The sequence below is a fragment of the Copadichromis virginalis genome, linkage group LG16 (genome assembly GCF_057382275.1).
Source record: "Copadichromis virginalis isolate Kocher_CV1m ecotype Utaka linkage group LG16, C_Virginalis_male_GT1.1, whole genome shotgun sequence".
In the NCBI taxonomy this organism is placed as follows: domain Eukaryota; kingdom Metazoa; phylum Chordata; class Actinopteri; order Cichliformes; family Cichlidae; genus Copadichromis; species Copadichromis virginalis.
The window spans coordinates 40,922,983-40,940,877 of record NC_140633.1 but is presented as its reverse complement, the minus strand read 5'-3'; the positions used below and the strand labels follow the sequence as shown (position 1 = coordinate 40,940,877).

General features: G+C 42.2%; 1 pseudogene across 1 annotated transcript in view; it reads left to right on the top strand.

The window, feature by feature from the left end:
- LOC146691420 (heat shock 70 kDa protein 12A-like) overlaps positions 1-17,895 on the top strand; it is a 39,660-nt pseudogene that overhangs the window by 4,071 nt on the left and 17,694 nt on the right. The window contains exon 2 of the transcript XR_014915692.1: positions 17,666-17,895. This exon is cut by the window's right edge and continues 56 nt beyond it. The product of XR_014915692.1 is annotated as a heat shock 70 kDa protein 12A-like (transcript). The remainder of the gene's footprint in view (positions 1-17,665) is intronic.

The following is a 17,895-nucleotide window of genomic DNA, read 5'->3' as shown; positions in this document are numbered from 1 at the left end:
CAGGTAATGCATATGTAGAGATCTATAACATATTCTTATTTAACATATGGATGGTCTTGAAACTCAACACGTTCTCACTCCCAAAGCGTAATATTTTACACTAGGTGACAAATCGTCAACATATTACGCTTCCCGGTACCCAACATGCCATTTTACTTAAATCACTTTTTTTTATCGCTATTTAACATCATTAAAGTAATGGATAAGATTGGGGATAGGGTTAGGTTAGGGCTGGAATACATGGTTAGAACACGTATTACGGCAGGACTGTCATTCCACTGGATTTCACCCATAAACCAGCTCATAGCATAAGAACGCGAACATCAACAAAGGTTTGTTCACTGAACTTGTTGACCTGAAAGACTGTCTGTAAAAGATTGTTTCTGTACTTGATGACTTCTATGTCCCAAAATCTAATGAAAAAAATGTTTCTCATGTGCATAAGCAGACTTGAGAAAGAAGCAGCTGTGAGATGTGGACAAAAAGAACGCGAACATCAACAAAGGTTTGCCCACAGGTCTGCTCTGAACCAGAAAGATGAAGAACTGAAGTTATTGAAACACAGGTAATGCACATGTAGAGATCTATAACATATTCTTATTTAACATATGGATGGTCTTGAAACTCAACACGTTCTCACTCCCAAAGCGTAATATTTTACACTAGGTGACAAATCGTCAACATATTACGCTTCCTGGTACCCAACACGTCCCTAAATGACAAGATCAGTAAAATGAGGAAACATGAGATCCGTTTGGAATCAGTCTACACATGTTCGTTCATTTTACTTAAATCACTTTTTTTTTTATCGCTATTTAACATCACTAAAGTAATGGATAAGATTGGGGATAGGGTTAGGTTAGGGCTGGAATACATGGCTAGAACACGTATTACGGCAGGACTGTCATTCCACCGGATTTCACCCATAAACCGGCTCATAGCATAAGAACGCGAACATCAACAAAGGTTTGTTCACTGAACTTTTTGGCCTGAAAGACTGTTTAAAGATCAATGGTCCAATGACTCACAAATGTTCACAGAGCTGGAGATTGTAATATTGATACAGTATGCTAAAGGCGTTTACCAAACTAATCATGTTGTTTTAACACAGATGGACAGAGATGGAGACGCCTTACAAGCAAAAACGTGATGAGACAAGGCAAGTCTGGTTTTTTTTTTTAGCAGTGTTGAAAGAAGCTCTTGTTTCTCTCCCTCCAGAACAGAATTTCCACACAGTTTGCTCAGCCTCACAAAAGCTTAATTTTTGCTTTAAGCTTTTACACCTCTGTAGCACATAAAATTTTGCACTCCAATTTCTCCTGACTAACCCATTGGTTGGTTGCTGCTGGTATGACAGCGACTCTTTTCATGTCCCAGCTACTGAAACAGTGCGCGATAATTATTTGTCTACTTACAGCAGCGGTACCACTCATGTCACCTCACACTACTCCCTTAACCATGCAGCTCCACTTCTCCTGTCAGCAACTCAAAAATGACCACAATGATCAAGAAAGGGATTTTAAATTGATAGATTTTGACTACAATGAATCACATCTTTATCATGATTGAGAGTTTTTTGTGCTCTAGCCCAGCGGTCCCCAACTTTCTTTGCACCACGGACCAGTTTATGTCCGACAATATTTTCACAGACCGGCATTTAAGGTGTCGCGGAAAAATACAACAAAATAAAAGCAGTACCAAAAAAAACCCCGAAGATTTATTCATAACACATGGGAAAAGACCCAGTGAAACTGAGTTAATGATAAAAACGCTAAAAAAAAACCCTGATAAAATCCCTGAAAACCATAAATTTCGCACCCATGCGTCAACTCTTGTTGCCCCGGGGTTGGGGACCGCTGCTCTAGCCGTCCTTCTGGGAATCGAGGAAAAAAGTATTTTCGTGTTGAACTTCTTTTTGTGATTTCCTGCCTCTTTATGGCTAAAGTAGCCCACATTAACACATGAGACATCAATGGAAAGCCCAGGATGTCCTCTATTACCAACATCATCAATTAGTAGGGCAGCTCAAATAAGTAGTAGTAGTAGTAGTATAGATGAACAACTAAAGTCCACTACTGAGGACATAGATGAATAGGCAGGTTTTTAGCAAATTTGAAATCACAAATAAAGCCATGCAATGTTTAAACTTCCCCACATTCACTGAAGATAGTTCTCAGAAGTCCATCAGGATTGTCCAGTCAAGGTCCAGTCAGCTCCACCACCCTCTTCAGATAAAAAAAAAACAAAACTCATGCAGCCTGGAGCTGTCTGGATAAAGTAGTCCTGCCCCAGACAGGGCAATCCAGCATGCTGCCAAACAGTACAAGTTTTTCCAAACCAGTGCAGACCATTGTCTCCCCTTCCTCAGCAGAGACCACACAGAAAAAACACTCTTATAAAAAGCTGAAGTGAAGAGCTCAGCTTGCTCAAGTCCATCAGAAACAGACATAAATCTAAACACATGCCACCAAGCTGCTGAAGAATACTGCACGATACCCTTCTCCATACTATATCTGGGGGTCCTGTAAGTAGCCTTTGATTAAACTGAAAACAACAAGCAGCACCCCTACTGGCCAAATGGACCAGGCCCCGTCCACCTTCCTCCCTAGGGGGAAAAAGGACACTTTGAGGAATCCAGTGCAGCTTATCCCCCCAAATATCCACCAGGACCCTTTGAATGTTGGATAAAAGAGGAACTGGGGGCTCAACAAAAGTCAACCGGTGCCACAGAGCAAAAGAAACCAGGTTATTGATTACAAGAACCTGACCTCTGTATGACATTTTAGGTAAAATCCATTTTGAAAGCCAACCGTTAACTTTATCTAACATATTTTCACAGTTTTTCTGCAGTTGCATTGCCTAGAAACACCCCTAAATACTGTTGTGGAAAATTTAACAATAACCTGCAACACACTCAGTGAGCTTGATTGGAAGTGGGTTTAATAAACACATTGCACTGTGGAGAGAGCATCCCAGTGAAACACCAGGACCATCTCTGCCTTGTGGCCACCGCCCTCACATCTTATATACAGACACACAGACAAAGAACATTCCTCAAACTCTTACACGTTGGCCCCTCTCATGGGGGGGCTATGCCTCCTCCCTCACAGAGAGAATTATGACCTTGTTTTCTGCTCGGCCGTCACCTAAGGATTTACATCCCTGATAAGCAGGAGTCGTCCCACTATCTGTTTAACGTCTCCCATTACAATGACCTCACTGTGTTAACTTTCCACATGCATGTAAAGTAGTATATGGCCCGTATTTGTATAGCGCTTTTCTAGTCCTGTCACGGCGAGTGAGATGAGCTGTGTGGAAGAAAAAACTGAGAACAACTAAACTAGTGAACACAAACCAGGACATGAACATGAAGGAGGATGAGCAGCGGAGAATGACGACAGGTGACAGCAGGGTGAACACACAGGAGCATGGTGGATACACAGATGGACCAGCAACTAGAATTACACACAGGTGGGGGACACAGCTGGGAGTGATTAACGAGACGAGACAAGGGCGGTAAAACTGAACACACTCACATGAGACGCAGACCTTCACAATAAAACAGGAAACAAGAAAACACTACACAAGGATGCAGACATGACACTGAGAGACAGACAGAAAATGGAACTAGAACTAAACCTGCAATAAACATGAGAACACAAAACCTACGAACTAATCCCTAAACAAGAATAACTGAAACATAGATTCATAAAACCCAACAAAGCACCAGAGAAACAAAGATCAATCCATCATTCAACTCAAAATACTGGGTCAAACTGACCCAGAACCGTCCCTAAGGACCCCGAAGTGCTTTACACATCCAGTCATCCACCCATTCACACACTGGTGATGGCAGCTACATTGTAGCCACAGCCACCCTGGGGCGCACTGACACATGCATGTAAAGTAGTGACAGGAGTGCTCTTACTATAGTAAAGTGAGAAAGTGATATTACTATAACTAATTTGATGTGATTAAATATGTGATTAATACGTGAGAAAAGAAATCTGCCACCACATTCCCACCCTTTGTGATACCACAATTAAGAATTAAAAATAATTAATCAAGAATCACATAAAAACACATGGAGATTTCTTTTCTAACTACTGTACATCAGCACCATTGTGTACTCAAAGAATTCACAACGTGCATCCTCCCTATAGTCAGAAGGAAACAACAAATTCACATTTTATGGTCAACTTCTCTCCATCTGAGTCTCCACCCTTTGTTCAAAGGATGGCAGTTATATCATAAAAGAAAACACACTATGAGACCATACACAGAAATGAAACAGCCTTCGTTTTTCATCTGCAAAGAAAACTTCAACCTTGGTTACATCAAGCTGCTCTTTCATAAGAACCTGTTGTTAAGATAAGGAAGTTTTTAGGTGTGTGATATATTTACCCACTTTATCATTAAATCCATCAACCCATGTTTCCCAATTTTTATTAACTGTTTCTGTAAAACAAAACCCTCCTCCCCAGTATTATTAGGGATTGAGGCACACATGGCTCACCAAACATCACACACTTCTTTGTGCCATTTGCTTTGCCCTGTCCAGATGTTTGCCATCAAGGACAGTGAATATGTCTGAACCTGTAGGTAAATTAATACCACAAACATATACTAACACTGATGTTAGTGCTTCTTGAGTTTTAAAGTAAAACCCAAAAGTAGCCGTGAGTTTCCACACAGCCAACATATATCAAACACTTCTGAGCTACATTTTACAACAGAATTATAGATCTTTCCTCTCTGTCTATGCAGTGTACTGTACTCTTTACTATTGTAGGGCCGTCAGCCTGTTTAAAAGGTGTAAACCCTCTCAAGGGCATTTACAATTATCTTTACTGTCCCCACATCAGTGAATGGTGAAACCAAAACAACCACATTTAACTCTGGAAGAACAACCTCCCTCTTTAGGTGCTTCCAGCATGTTTGAGGCCGATCAAAATTCCTCAATGAAATGTGATGAACCCAAAATCCTACTTTAGGGTGTCAAACAACATGTCAAAGCTGAGTACACATGTCAAAAGAACTCACAACTGTTGTTACTATGTTTACTCAGACAATGAGGACCTAATGCACTTACACATCAGGAACTCACATGCTAGATAATCAGTCTAGCTACCCTACAAAATGTGCACAAGTTGCTGTAAAACCTGCATGCTATAATTACTCCAATCACTTTTACTCAGGCTCAGGACTCTAACAGAGTTTGTGATGTTCGGAGAGTCATGTAAATGCATTTATAAAATGATTACTAACATCACACCAATGACCTCCTTCACTTAAAAACATACTAAGCTTTCCAGGGAAAGTGATTGGCTGTTTTAAGTAGGTGTTATCTGCATTCATTCGCTGATCCCTTTTGGGTGGTACAGAGTCTGCTCTGCAGTCGTTGAGTTGGAGCTTGGCACGCCCTTGTTGGAGGAGGGCGCTCTTTTCACCCCTCACCCTCTCGTTCCACAGAGCTTTATGGTTATTGCAGTGGTTCTGGAATCTTCTCATGATGACTAGTAGGGCCCCCAAACCACACGACCTTTGACCTCAACCACTGCCTGGGCTGTCAGCTCTGCTATGAATGGTCCCTGCTTCTCGCTGGGTCTCTGAAGACTTCTGATCAGCACCCAGACTCAGTCAGGAGATTCCACCCTTGGGATGATTTCTTCCAGCAATACTCTGGCTCCTGCACCTGTATCTCTTTACTAGGAGGAAAAACTTCTACCCATTTGGAAAACATGTCAACCATCAGCAAACCACATTTTCCTTTCAGTTCAGTGAACTTTACTTATAGGTCATCAAAACCTTATCTGAACATGGACTTACCCCCCTGTAGAGGTTTAATACCTGTACATGAACTGTTAATCCCACAAATCACAGTAAAAAGCCATGGACAAAAACATCATGGAAAACATAGAAAACATTGTTTCATGTTAAACCTGGAATCCCTCGTTTTGACACATGGTCTCGTCCATGAGTCAACTCATCAGAACTAGGAGAATAACAAAAAGGAAAAGGTTAGTTAGATCATTTCTCAGACAACATCGGGGCTTCTCCTCCGGAGTAACTTCGCTCCAGCCCTGTAACCCTGTGTTAGAGACTAAAATCAGCATTAATGTCATGTTAAGTGGGTCTAACTCTTGGCTCTGCCTGCATCCACACCACTAGAAACCAAAATCGGTGAGTTAATACAAACTTCACACTTGCAAACAACTGTACACAGCAAAATCTCCAGTGTTAAATTAACACTAGAGAGTGTCTATATGGGTCCACTCCTCTGAGTGTTAAATACAACACTGTTGAGTGTTAAATTAACACTTTTGACAGTGTTATATGTTTAAAAGTAACCTAGTCAGTTTTGAAGATTAACAACGGCTAACACTGAGCAGTGCTGATTTTCTAACACTGGAAAATAACTCAAAATGTTAGAAATATTCCAGTGTTAGAAAATCAGCACTGCTCAGTGTTAGCCATTGTTAATCTTCAAAACTGACTAGGTTACTTTTAAACATATAACACTGTCAAAAGTGTTCATTTAACACTGGAGATTTTGCTGTGTAGGGTCATAGCAGTAAATAAGGCATCCAACAGCACAGACACGAGTGTGCCATGTTGTTAAGAGATATACTCTAAAACACTTCTTCAGTAGAGACTCAGAGAAGAGAAACACACAGAACTTCTTGCTAGCAAGGGCAGCCTCCAGAACTGAGACTCGCACTGAGGACTGCCCTGGTCTTTATTTATATGCTTCAGTGTGCAGTTTATTTCCCCAAATCATTAGAAACACTACTGTTGCCATAATTTGCCCAAATCATGAATCATCCCATGTGTTTAATCAAAACTACGGTAACCAGTGACTTTTCTTAGGTAATGTCACTCGCTTGTTTTAAACATTGTGAGCTCAACAGTTATATGATAATGAGCCCAACATTTGTGGTATTTCCACAGTGCTTTACCTCCATTTTGCACATCTTACATACGGCTTTGCTTTTGTCCGGCTCTTCACTGTCTTCACAGTTCTTAAATCCAAAGTGTTGCCAGACATCTGCCTTTAGGCTCTGTGGCACATTCCCGGGAGTAGCCATGATGGTTCATGCGTCCAGGTCACTTAACTCTCGCGTGACTTCCTCATGTTAACCGCTTGCAAGTTTCATACGCGGCAAACTACATATGTATAAAAAAAAAATCGATTTCAGGATTTAATGAATCGATATCGTTTTATTCCAGTTAGAATCGATTAAAATCGATTCATCTATTTTTTAAACCCACCCCTAATGTACAGCACTCTGTGAACTGGTTTTGTGTTAGAGTGCTTTAGAAATAAAGTTGGTATGGTAAAAAAAAGATAAAAAACGATGAAAACCCTGAAAACTGTAAATTTCACACCCAAGCCTCAACTCTTGCGATCCGGTACCAAATGACTCACGGAGCAGTACCGGTCCAGGGCCCGGGGGTTGGGGACATTCTTGTTGCACTTTACTTACGCATATTACAGTAAAGGTGCCGACTGGCTTAGAAACACAAGTGTCTTCTGAATACTGGCATTTTTCACCATTTTTCTTCACAATCCACTTCGAGTTTTGAAATATTAGCTCTCTATATACATAAATATACGTAAATGCGTGCATGTGAGAGTGTTTCTGTCACAAACTGAAAGCAGGGACTCAAGCGCAGAGCAGGTTGACGTCTCAGAACACCATTTATTTACACACCAGTGCAATAATATATACAGTGACGTGGAAAATCCAGGGGATTAGGGGAAGGCTCTCTCTCTCTCATGCTCGCTCACGTCCTCACATCCGACTCACACACGTTCGTACCGCGGGGAGGTCACAGGTCCGGGAAGATAAACTGGAACAAGAAAGGGAGAAATCACTCACAAATCACGAAGGTAGGGCGTAAAGGTATAAGACCACGGGAGCTGGAAAGAAAGACTAACGTCAGTCGCACAATCATCCAGCGATGAGAAGATCTGTGACCCAGCCTCAAATAGTAGATGGGTAATCAGCTGATCGCCAACAGCTGTGTGAGCCAAGGGCGGGAGCCAGCTGTGAGCTCCGCCCAGGCAGAGAGGTACACAGCAAATCCAGCATGTCCAAATTAACACTGTCGGATTTGATTTCAACACTATTAAAGTGTCTATATGGGTCCACACCAGAGAGTGTTAATTTACCGTAATTGTCGGGCTATAAGCCGCTACTTTTTGCACAAGCTTTGAACCCTGCGGCTTTTAGTCAGGTGCGGCTTTTCTATGGATTTTCCATGATTTTTGTCATATCGTAAGACGATTTGTTTTGTTTGTTCCGCTGTTGTACGGCACTACATTGCCTGGCGGAAGGATCGGGGTTCAAGAGTGGTATGTTAGTCACATGTCCGTCCGCCAGGCAACGTAGTGCCGTACGAAGTAGCGCGAAAAACAAACTTCAAAGTAGCGCTACGCGTTCAGCGGGAGGCGTGGATGATGAGCGGCGATAAACTTGCGAAAAGCAAGTTATGCCCAACTCCACCGGTGGATTCTGACAGCGTGGAAAAGTGCGAAAACATCCACGATCACCAACGGATTTTGAAGGGCTGGACTGCTGCATGATGGAGAGGAGGACACCGCCACGGCCCTTCTGAGGGTGTTCGACTCTGACACTGACAACGAGGATTTCTTTGGTTTTGAAAGTGACAACGAAGGAGAGAAGCGGAGAGTGGATGACGAAGCCACCCTGAGCCTGTTTGTATCCGACATTGGAGAAGAGGACTTTGGTGGTTTTAGAGCGCAGGAAGAAGAGAAAGATGGTGAATGACTGACTTTTCTTCTTGTTAAAGCCGTGTCGCTGCACCTGAGCCTAAAAGGTAGGCTGAATCTATTTTTCTGGTGTGCTGTAGGTTATTGTTATGTACTACATGTGCAAATATGTACCCATAACTTGTTTTTCAAAATATTAATAAAAGGGGTGTGTCTCCAAACAGCCATCTCTTTCCTGACAATTCCCTTTGTGCATATTCTCTTACATATGATAAGTCAACATTGAAACACCTGCGGCTTTTAGTCAGGTGCGGCTAATGTATGTACAAAACAGGATTTTCCCCTGATTTTAGCTTGTGCGGCTAATATTCAGGTGCGCTTTGTAGTCCGGGAAATACGGTAACTCTTTTTGGAGAGTTGGTACGTTAACTCTAATTTAGTGTTAAACACCAAATCTGTCTGGAGTTGATAATTTAACACTTAGTGTTAAGAGTTTATATATTAACTCTCAAAGAGTATTTTAGTTTAACTACGTAAGAGTTATCTTCTAATTCATTCTAAAAAGCGGGAATTTTACTGTTCTGAACTTCTAGAAATTTCTTTTGGAAATAAACATTTACTAAAAAGATGCAATGGTTTTTGAAAAACATTTATTCTGAACTGTGCACCACAATTTCAAAACATTTTCTGAAAGATGTAACAGTATACATGTTCTCACTTTCATTAGAATTGTGTTTATCAAAAGGTCTGACATGGTAAATGCAAATAACAGCATCTCATCACTTATTTCTTCAATACAATATGCATGTCCTTCATTCATCCCTTTGTGGAACTTCAACGCACTTCTGCTCTCCCCCATATTCCATCTTCACAAGCATATAGAATAGAATAGAATAGAATTCAACTTTATTGTCATTGCACATGCACAGGTACAGGGCAACGAAATGCAGTTTGCATCCATCCAGAAGTGCTTTAGTGATATAGATATATTACAATATATATTAGCAATAATATAGATATGTAAGTATATTACAGAAATGGGTCTATTATGGTATGTTATAATGTACACGGTATGAAGTATGTTGTGAATATTCTATAACTATAAGTATGTACAGGCTGTAGTGAGTACAAGCTATGTACAGGCTATGAACAGGATATAAATATGAAAAACTATACAGAATATGAAATAAATAACTTTACAGAATCTGGGATATACAGCTATACAGAAATGGGAACTATGCAAGTTGTAAACAGTTGTAGGATTAAAAATTATCGAATGTACAGAATGATTATTTACACAGAGCTATACAGTAGTGCAGTTAAGATAAGTGAGGGTGTAGATAGTTTCTACAGAGGCTATATAAAGTGCTGGTGGTTGTGAGTGGTGGTTCAGTCCATGTTATTATTGTGTTTGAGGGTACAGTTGTCCATTGTGTGTGTGTGTATGTTCAGTCCATGAGTTTAACGTGGGTCAGATGTCAGGAGGCAGAGTTCAGGAGTCTGACAGCTGTGGGGAAGAAGCTGTTCCGGTACCTGGTGGTCTTAGTCCGGAGGCTCCTGTGGCGCCTCCCAGAGGGCAGGAGGGTGAAGAGTCCATGTGATGGGTGACTGGGGTCTTTGATGATTTTCCCAGCCCTTTTCAGACACCGCTTCCTGTAGATTTCTTTTATGGCAGGAAGTGGTGCTCTGGCGATGCACTGGGCAGTTTTCACGACCCTCTGCAACGCCTTCCGGTCCGAGGCAGAGCAGTTCCCGTACCAGACTGTTATACAGTTGGTCAGGATGCTCTCGATGGTGCAGCGATAGAAGTTCACCAGGATGTCTGAGGACAGGTGGTTCTTCCTCAGTCCTCAAGAAGAAGAGGCGCTGGTGAGCCTTCTTGACCAGCTTGGAGCAGTTGGTCGTCCAGGTGAGATCCTCGGAGATGTGGACTCCCAGGAACTTGAAGCTGCTCACACGCTCCACAGCCGTCCCCTTAATGTGGATGGGTGGATGTGGGTCAGCATTCCTCCTGTAGTCCACGATGAGCTCCTTGGTCTTCTCGGTGTTAAGCAGCAGGTTGTTTCTGTCGCACCACTCAGCCAGATGATCCACCTCCTCCCTGTAGGCGGCCTCATCGTTGTCACTGATGAGGCCAATCACCGTGGTGTCATCTGCAAACTTAATGATGGTGTTGGAACCATCAGCAGGTCTGCAGTCGTGGGTGAAGAGGGAGTAGAGGAAAGGGCTCATCACACAGCCTTGTGGTACACCGGTGTTCATTGTGATGGTAGATGAGCAGTGGTTATCCAGCCGGACATGTTGGGGGCGGTTGGTCGGGAAGTCCAGTAACCATTTGCAGATGAGGGAACTGATGCCCAGGTCTGTCAGTTTCTTGATGAGTTGTGAGGGGTGGATTGTATTGAATGCTGAACTGAAGTCTATAAACAGCATTCTGGCGTAGGTGTTGTTGTTGTCCAGGTGTGAGAGGACAGAGTGCAGTGCGATGGAGACTGCATCCTCTGTGCTCCTGTTCTGACGGTATGCGAATTGGTGGGGGTCCAGGGTGGGGGGGAGACAGGATTTGAAGTGTGCTAGGACCAGTCGCTCTAAGCACTTAGTGATGATGGGGGTGAGTGCTACTGGGCGGTAATCATTGAGGCAAGATGGGTTGGAGTTTTTGGGTATCGGGACGATGGAGGTGGATTTGAAGCAGGCCGGTACCACAGCGTGGGCCAAGGACAGATTGAATATGTCTGTGAGCACTCCTGCAAGCTCCCCAGAACACGCTCTGAGAACACGCCCGGGGATGCCATCAGGGCCTGCAGCCTTGTGGACATTGATCCTGCTCAGCACCGCACATATCCTGTGTGGAGATTGAATAAAAATTAGTTGACACTAATTAATGGCACAAATAATCCAGTAAACAATTGCAGCACAGTAAAAAAAAAAAAGTGATCCTCTTTGAGCCATTACTTGTGTAAAGTATTTTCCCAAAAGACAAAGACACAGGCAACAGGTAATACTGAACTAAATGTAAAACCTCAACCTTTTTAATTTTTACCTAAACCGTGTGCACAAAACTCTGGAGGGATCTATGCTAACGTAGAACCCAGTCAGGACGTCTGCTACTGCTGTTTGCTCGTTTTTTGTTTTTTTTTATGGGCGATCGTTTTCAGGCTTCAAGTAGCACCATTATACCAACATTTCACATTCTACACATTGTTTTAGGTGTATTTGACCAAAAGTTTGACTGAAAATTCACATGCAAGCTTTTTTTCAAGGCTGTGGTATTTGCCCGCAAACAATACCTTTCAGCTAGCTAAAACAGAATATTATGCTATCAGCGAGCAACATGGCTAATGCCTTTCACACAGCTTTGTCTCAACTCCAAAGAGCCACAGAAGTAAAAGCTCATAATAATAATTGAAACAATCTTTGAAAAAATGACTTACCAAGCATGGCAAACAACTCAAATATGTAGAGCAAAATGTTCTGAAACGGCTTCACTTCAGCTTCAATTGGAGCCGTGCTGGGGGCGGAGTCTGTGAATTTACTCTGTTGGTGTCATAGCCCCTGTAGGAGTTCAGAGTTAAGAGGTCAAGAGTTAATGTTTCCATTGTAACACCTCCAGATTTGACATAGAAACACTCATTTTTAACACTCGATTTTAACTACTATCATTTTACACCTCAGAGTTACATTAAAAGAATGTGACTCTGCTTAGAGTAAAATTAACTCTACTTTTGCAAGAAGACTATTAACACCGAAACATTTAACACTTTTGAATTTGCTGTGTAGGGGAGAGAGAGAGAAAGCAAAAACACAAGTGTAGCCTTGTGAGGCCGGCTGGGCAGGCACGGGGACCATGACAGTTTCATTATTGTGTATGAGAACATTTCAGTAGTGTGTATGAGAGTGTTTCAGTAATAATGTCCCTTACGGCACTTCATACTGATAGTTCTTCCAAATTGCCAAAAATGTAGACTTTTCAATATGCTGGACTTGGCCTATGCAAACATAAGGAATCCTTTCAGTTTGGTTGGAGCTAGCGATGGATAGGACTGTTTTGAATGCCCACATTGGGAGATGTTCTAACTTTTTAACCACTCTAACACAAATCCGTACTTTGACTTGGAACATTACTCGGTCTGCAAGACGGTAACAACGAGGCCCAGCCATTCAGCTGACCTGAATCCAAATGAAGAACTGAAAACAACTGCAAAGAAACAAAGGTCAGAGTTCATAGGAGCCCACAAAACCTTCAGGACTGTTTATGTGGAAGAACGGGACAAAATAACACCTGAACAATGCCTGAGGCAGGCAGTGTCTTAAAGCTGTCATCACCAACAAAGAATTTTATTTAAGCTTTTAAATTTCACTAAATATTGCTGACTGTCAAATCTTTGATACCCCGAGCAGCTCAGTAGAAGAATAATGTTGACGCGCTTGCTATTCAAACCTGAGTCAAAGTTTCAATTTAAGACTCCTTTATTTGTTATCAAAATCTTCAAAATCCATCCAAAACAACAGTCATCAAAACATTTAAGGCTTGAGCGTTCAGCAAAAGTTGACTTTCCCCATCACCCACTCACTCAAAAATTCCCTCGGTAAGCAAACAGGTGATATAACAATCACTACTACTACCAACATGACGTGACCAAACGCTACGCCTATCCACCACAGTAAATATGTTTAATATTTTTTACTTCATCATTATTACACATCATTTATGAACATCAGTCTCTTTGCATGTATTTAATGTTTGTGTTTTCTCGAGTTAATATGTGTTATTTTAGTTTTACATCATGAGGTGAAAAGATGTTCACTGGTGTTTAAAAGTAATAAATCCATCATCTTGATGCATGCTCAATCATCCAGGTAAGTAAATCCCCAGTTGAAGTAGTTGATTCTGGTCATCTGGACATTTTCAGTGGGAGAAACGTTTCGTCATCATCCAGGTGACTCCTTCAGTCTCAGCTGACTGCAGGTTTCAATCTTATAAACAGGACATTTGCACAGTGACTGAAACCAGCCCACTGAAGGAACAATGGGCTGGGAGATCAGTTTCACATTGTTGGGAAGGTTACTTTTAAAATGTATTCCATTACAGATTACCCCCAAAATGTATTTTGTAACGTATTCCGTTACGTTACTCAATGAGAGTAACGTATTCTGAATACTTTGGATTACTTCATATATTATCATGCTTTTTACAACTACACAAACGTCCTATTGCTGTGTGATTTATTACTATTACTGAAGGTTACTCTCCACACCAACACCAACTAGATGTTTAAATCTTAATATAAATGAGTAACAGTAGGTGGACATTAGGTAAGGCTGCAGCGATCTCGTATACAAAACTATTCGCATGTATATAAAACAGGTCCGTGGCTCCGAACCATAGTAAAGGGACCTCTGGCTAATACGTCGGGTTCGTGTCGGACTTGTAGCTGAAAACTAGCTTTACTTTGTTGTCTGGGTCACTTTGCTACATGCTTCCATCTCCCGTTTCTAATCGGTGACAGCTCGTACTTTTCCTTTTTCTCCCTCCTTGCTCACAGACACATGACGGGTATGACAGTCCATTCTCCCTGCAGCACGGACTGCACTGCCCATCAGGCTGCATGCTTTAGGGCGATGCCTGTAACTCTGCCTGTTAATAATAATTTTTTTGAACAATAATTTTTAAAATATTTCTTCGCGTCATTATGTGGGCCGGAAGTAGAGGTGACATGGGCCGTGAGATTGAGACACAGACATTAGAGCCTCTTAATGTGTGTTTTGTTTGGAATTACCAAAAATAGAGAGGGCATAACCTAACATATGAAACAGGAAAAGAATTTATTTATATATATATATATACACTCAACAAAAATATAAACGCAACACCTTTGTTACTGCTCCCATTCCCCATGGGATGGACGTAGAGACCTAAAATTCATTCCAGATACACAATATAACCATCCCTCCCAAACAGTGGTCACAAATCAGTCCAAATGTGTGGTAGTGGGCACATCTGCCATATTGAGATAATCCATCCCACCTCACAGGTGTGCCACATCAGGATGCTGATCTGACATCATGAGTAGTGCACAGGTGTACCTCAGACTGCCCACAACAAAAGGCCACCCTGGAATGTGCAGTTTTGTCTCACAGCAAAATGCCACAGATGCCACAAGCAATGAGGGAGCGTGCAATTGGCATGCTGACAGCAGGAATGTCAACCAGATCTGTCGCCCGTGCATTGAATGTTCATTTCTCAACCATAAGCCGTCTCCACAGGCGTTTCAGAGAATATGGCAGCACATCCAACCGGCCTCACAACCGCAGACCTCGTGTAACCACACCAGCCCAGGACCTCCACGTCCAGCAGGTTCACCTCCAAGATCGTCTGAGACCAGCCACCCAGACAGCTGCTGGAACAATTGGTTTGCACAACCAAACAATTTCTGCACAAACTGTCAGAAACCGTCTCAGGGACGCTCAACTGCATGCCCGTCGTCCTCATCGGGGTCTTGACCTGACTCCAGCTCGTCGCCGTAACAGACTTGTGTGGGCAAATGCTCACATTCGATGGCGTCTGGCACGTTGGAGAGGTGTGCGCTTCACGGATGAATCATGGTTCACATTGTTCAGGGCAGATGGCAGCTGAGAATGTCCCAGTTCTTGCATGGCCAGCATACTCACCGGACATGTCACCCATTGAGCATGTTCGGGATGTGCTTGACCGGCGTATACGACAGCGTGTACCAGTTCCCACGAATATCCAACAACCTCGCACAGCCATTGAAGTGGAGCGGACCAACATTCCACAGGCCACAATTGACAATCTGATAGACTCCATGCGACGATGTGTTGCACTGCATGAGGCAAATGGTGGTCACACCAGATACTGACCGGTTCTGGGTCCCCAGACCCCCAATAGCGCAAAAAACTGCACATTCCAGGGTGGCCTTTTGTTGTGGGCAGTCTGAGGTACACCTGTGCACTACTCATGATGTCAGATCAGCATCCTGATGTGGCACACCTGTGAGGTGGGATGGATTATCTCAATATGGCAGATGTGCCCACTACCACACATTTGGACTGATTTGTGACCACTGTTTGGGAGGGATGGTTATATTGTGTATCTGGAATGAATTTTAGGTCTCTACGTCCATCCCATGGGGAATGGGAGCAGTAACAAAGGTGTTGCGTTTATATTTTTGAGTGTATGTATACATATATATATATATATATATATATATGTATATGTATGTATATATATATATATATATATATATATATCACTGACTTTCAGCTTGTTGTGTATATGACTGACTTTAATTATTAAACATTCGCACATAAATAAGTGACGTCATATTCAGTACTTTTGACAGTTCACTCTTCAGCCGCTCCATCTTATTAGGGAAATTCCACATACATAAATGTAAATTTCTAAACTCAACCCCATCATTTAATTTGTTTTTGATTGAAATTGAATATTACTTAAACTCTCTTAAATTAACTTCCAATAAAAAAGGTTTCTCATTGATTGAAGTTCATTCAGAAATGTTTAAGGAATGAGCTGTCACAACTTTCAAGTACAAAGTTGTTATGAAGTCTGTCACATTCCCCCCTTTTTTTCTTTTCTATCCTTTATTTATTTATCCTTCTTATTTCATTGTACTGTATATTGTTACTCTTATTTGCCTTGTATGTCCACTGTACAAACTGAACTGGAATGACTGACTGTTCGCGATTTTTAACCGGTAGTAGGAAATTCGATCACATCACTCCGGTTCTGGCTTCCTTGCATTGGCTTCCCATTGATTTTAGGGTTCGTTTTAAGGTCCTTTTATTGGTTTTTAAATCTTTAAATGGTCTGGCTCCTGTGTACTTAACTGACTTGCTGAAGTCACATGTTCCTCCTCGCTCGCTCCGTTCAGCTGAGCAGCTGCTGCTGTCGGTCCCTAAGTCGCGGCTGAAATGCAGAGGAGACCGTGCCTTTTCAATTGCGGCTCCGATGCTCTGGAATAACCTTCCCCTCCAAATTAGACAAGCGTCATCAGTGCAGGTCTTTAAGTCCAGATTGAAAACCTATTTTTATTCCCTGGCTTTTAACTCTGTAGGAAACTGACACCTTCTTATTTATTTTATTGTTTGTAATGATTTTATGGTATTTTTAATTGGTTGTTGTTTTGATCTGTGTTGTTCAGCACTTTGGTCTGCCTGGTGTGTTCTTAAAGTGCTATACAAATAAACGATGATGATGATGATGATGATATAATTTCAATAAAGTTTGGGAAAAAAAAAAAACAACCTCTTCGGCCGCTCCCTTCTGCCGTATTTTGCGGCAAAATTCTCCACACCCACCGCTGCGCTATGAATTGTGGGATATATGGGACCACGAAGCGTGCACCGGACCACGCTTGATATTTGGGGAAATCGACGGCGCATTTGAAGTACACTTAGATTGGGACAGCCGTCGTCGCGTGGCGGTGACGTAACCGCACTTAAAATGCGTACTTCAAGCGTGCAGACCCTGAATTGGGACACAGCCATGGTCTTTCCCTTTTCACGTAAATGGCCTCCTTCACTCGGTACATGTCACCTTTTAGATGTTGATTTTCACCCAGGTGTCATCCACATACCTGAACCAATGGCTTGGTGGTGTTCCAGGGTAGGATAGCAAAGCCCCCTTTTCCACTTCTTCCATGTACAAATTGGCCACGATGGGTGAAACTGGGGAGCCCATGGCACCCCCATGTGTCTGCCTGTAGAACTGACCCTTGTATGTGAAGTAGGTGGAGTTAAGAAACCGTTCCAAAAGCAAACACACTTGGTTGATGCTGAGAGTGGTCCTGTCACTACATCCAGAGGAATAGCATGCATCAATAAATTTTAATCCACTGTGGCTGTTTTTCATTTGGCACCCACATTTGTTTTCCTCTACTTAACTAGATGGAGCAGATTCTACAATGATTCGTTCATCATAGGCATGCAGTTTGGCATTGCACACACTGGATATGCCTTTAGTTTAACGACCAGAGAAGCACAAAGCATCAAGTATTGGGGTGAAGAATTTGGACTGAAGACTCCAAAGACTCCAATATGCATTCTCTTCAACGAACATGAAGAATTTTTGGATTTTGGATATGGAGCCAAAAGAGCATATCTCAGAATGCGAGGAC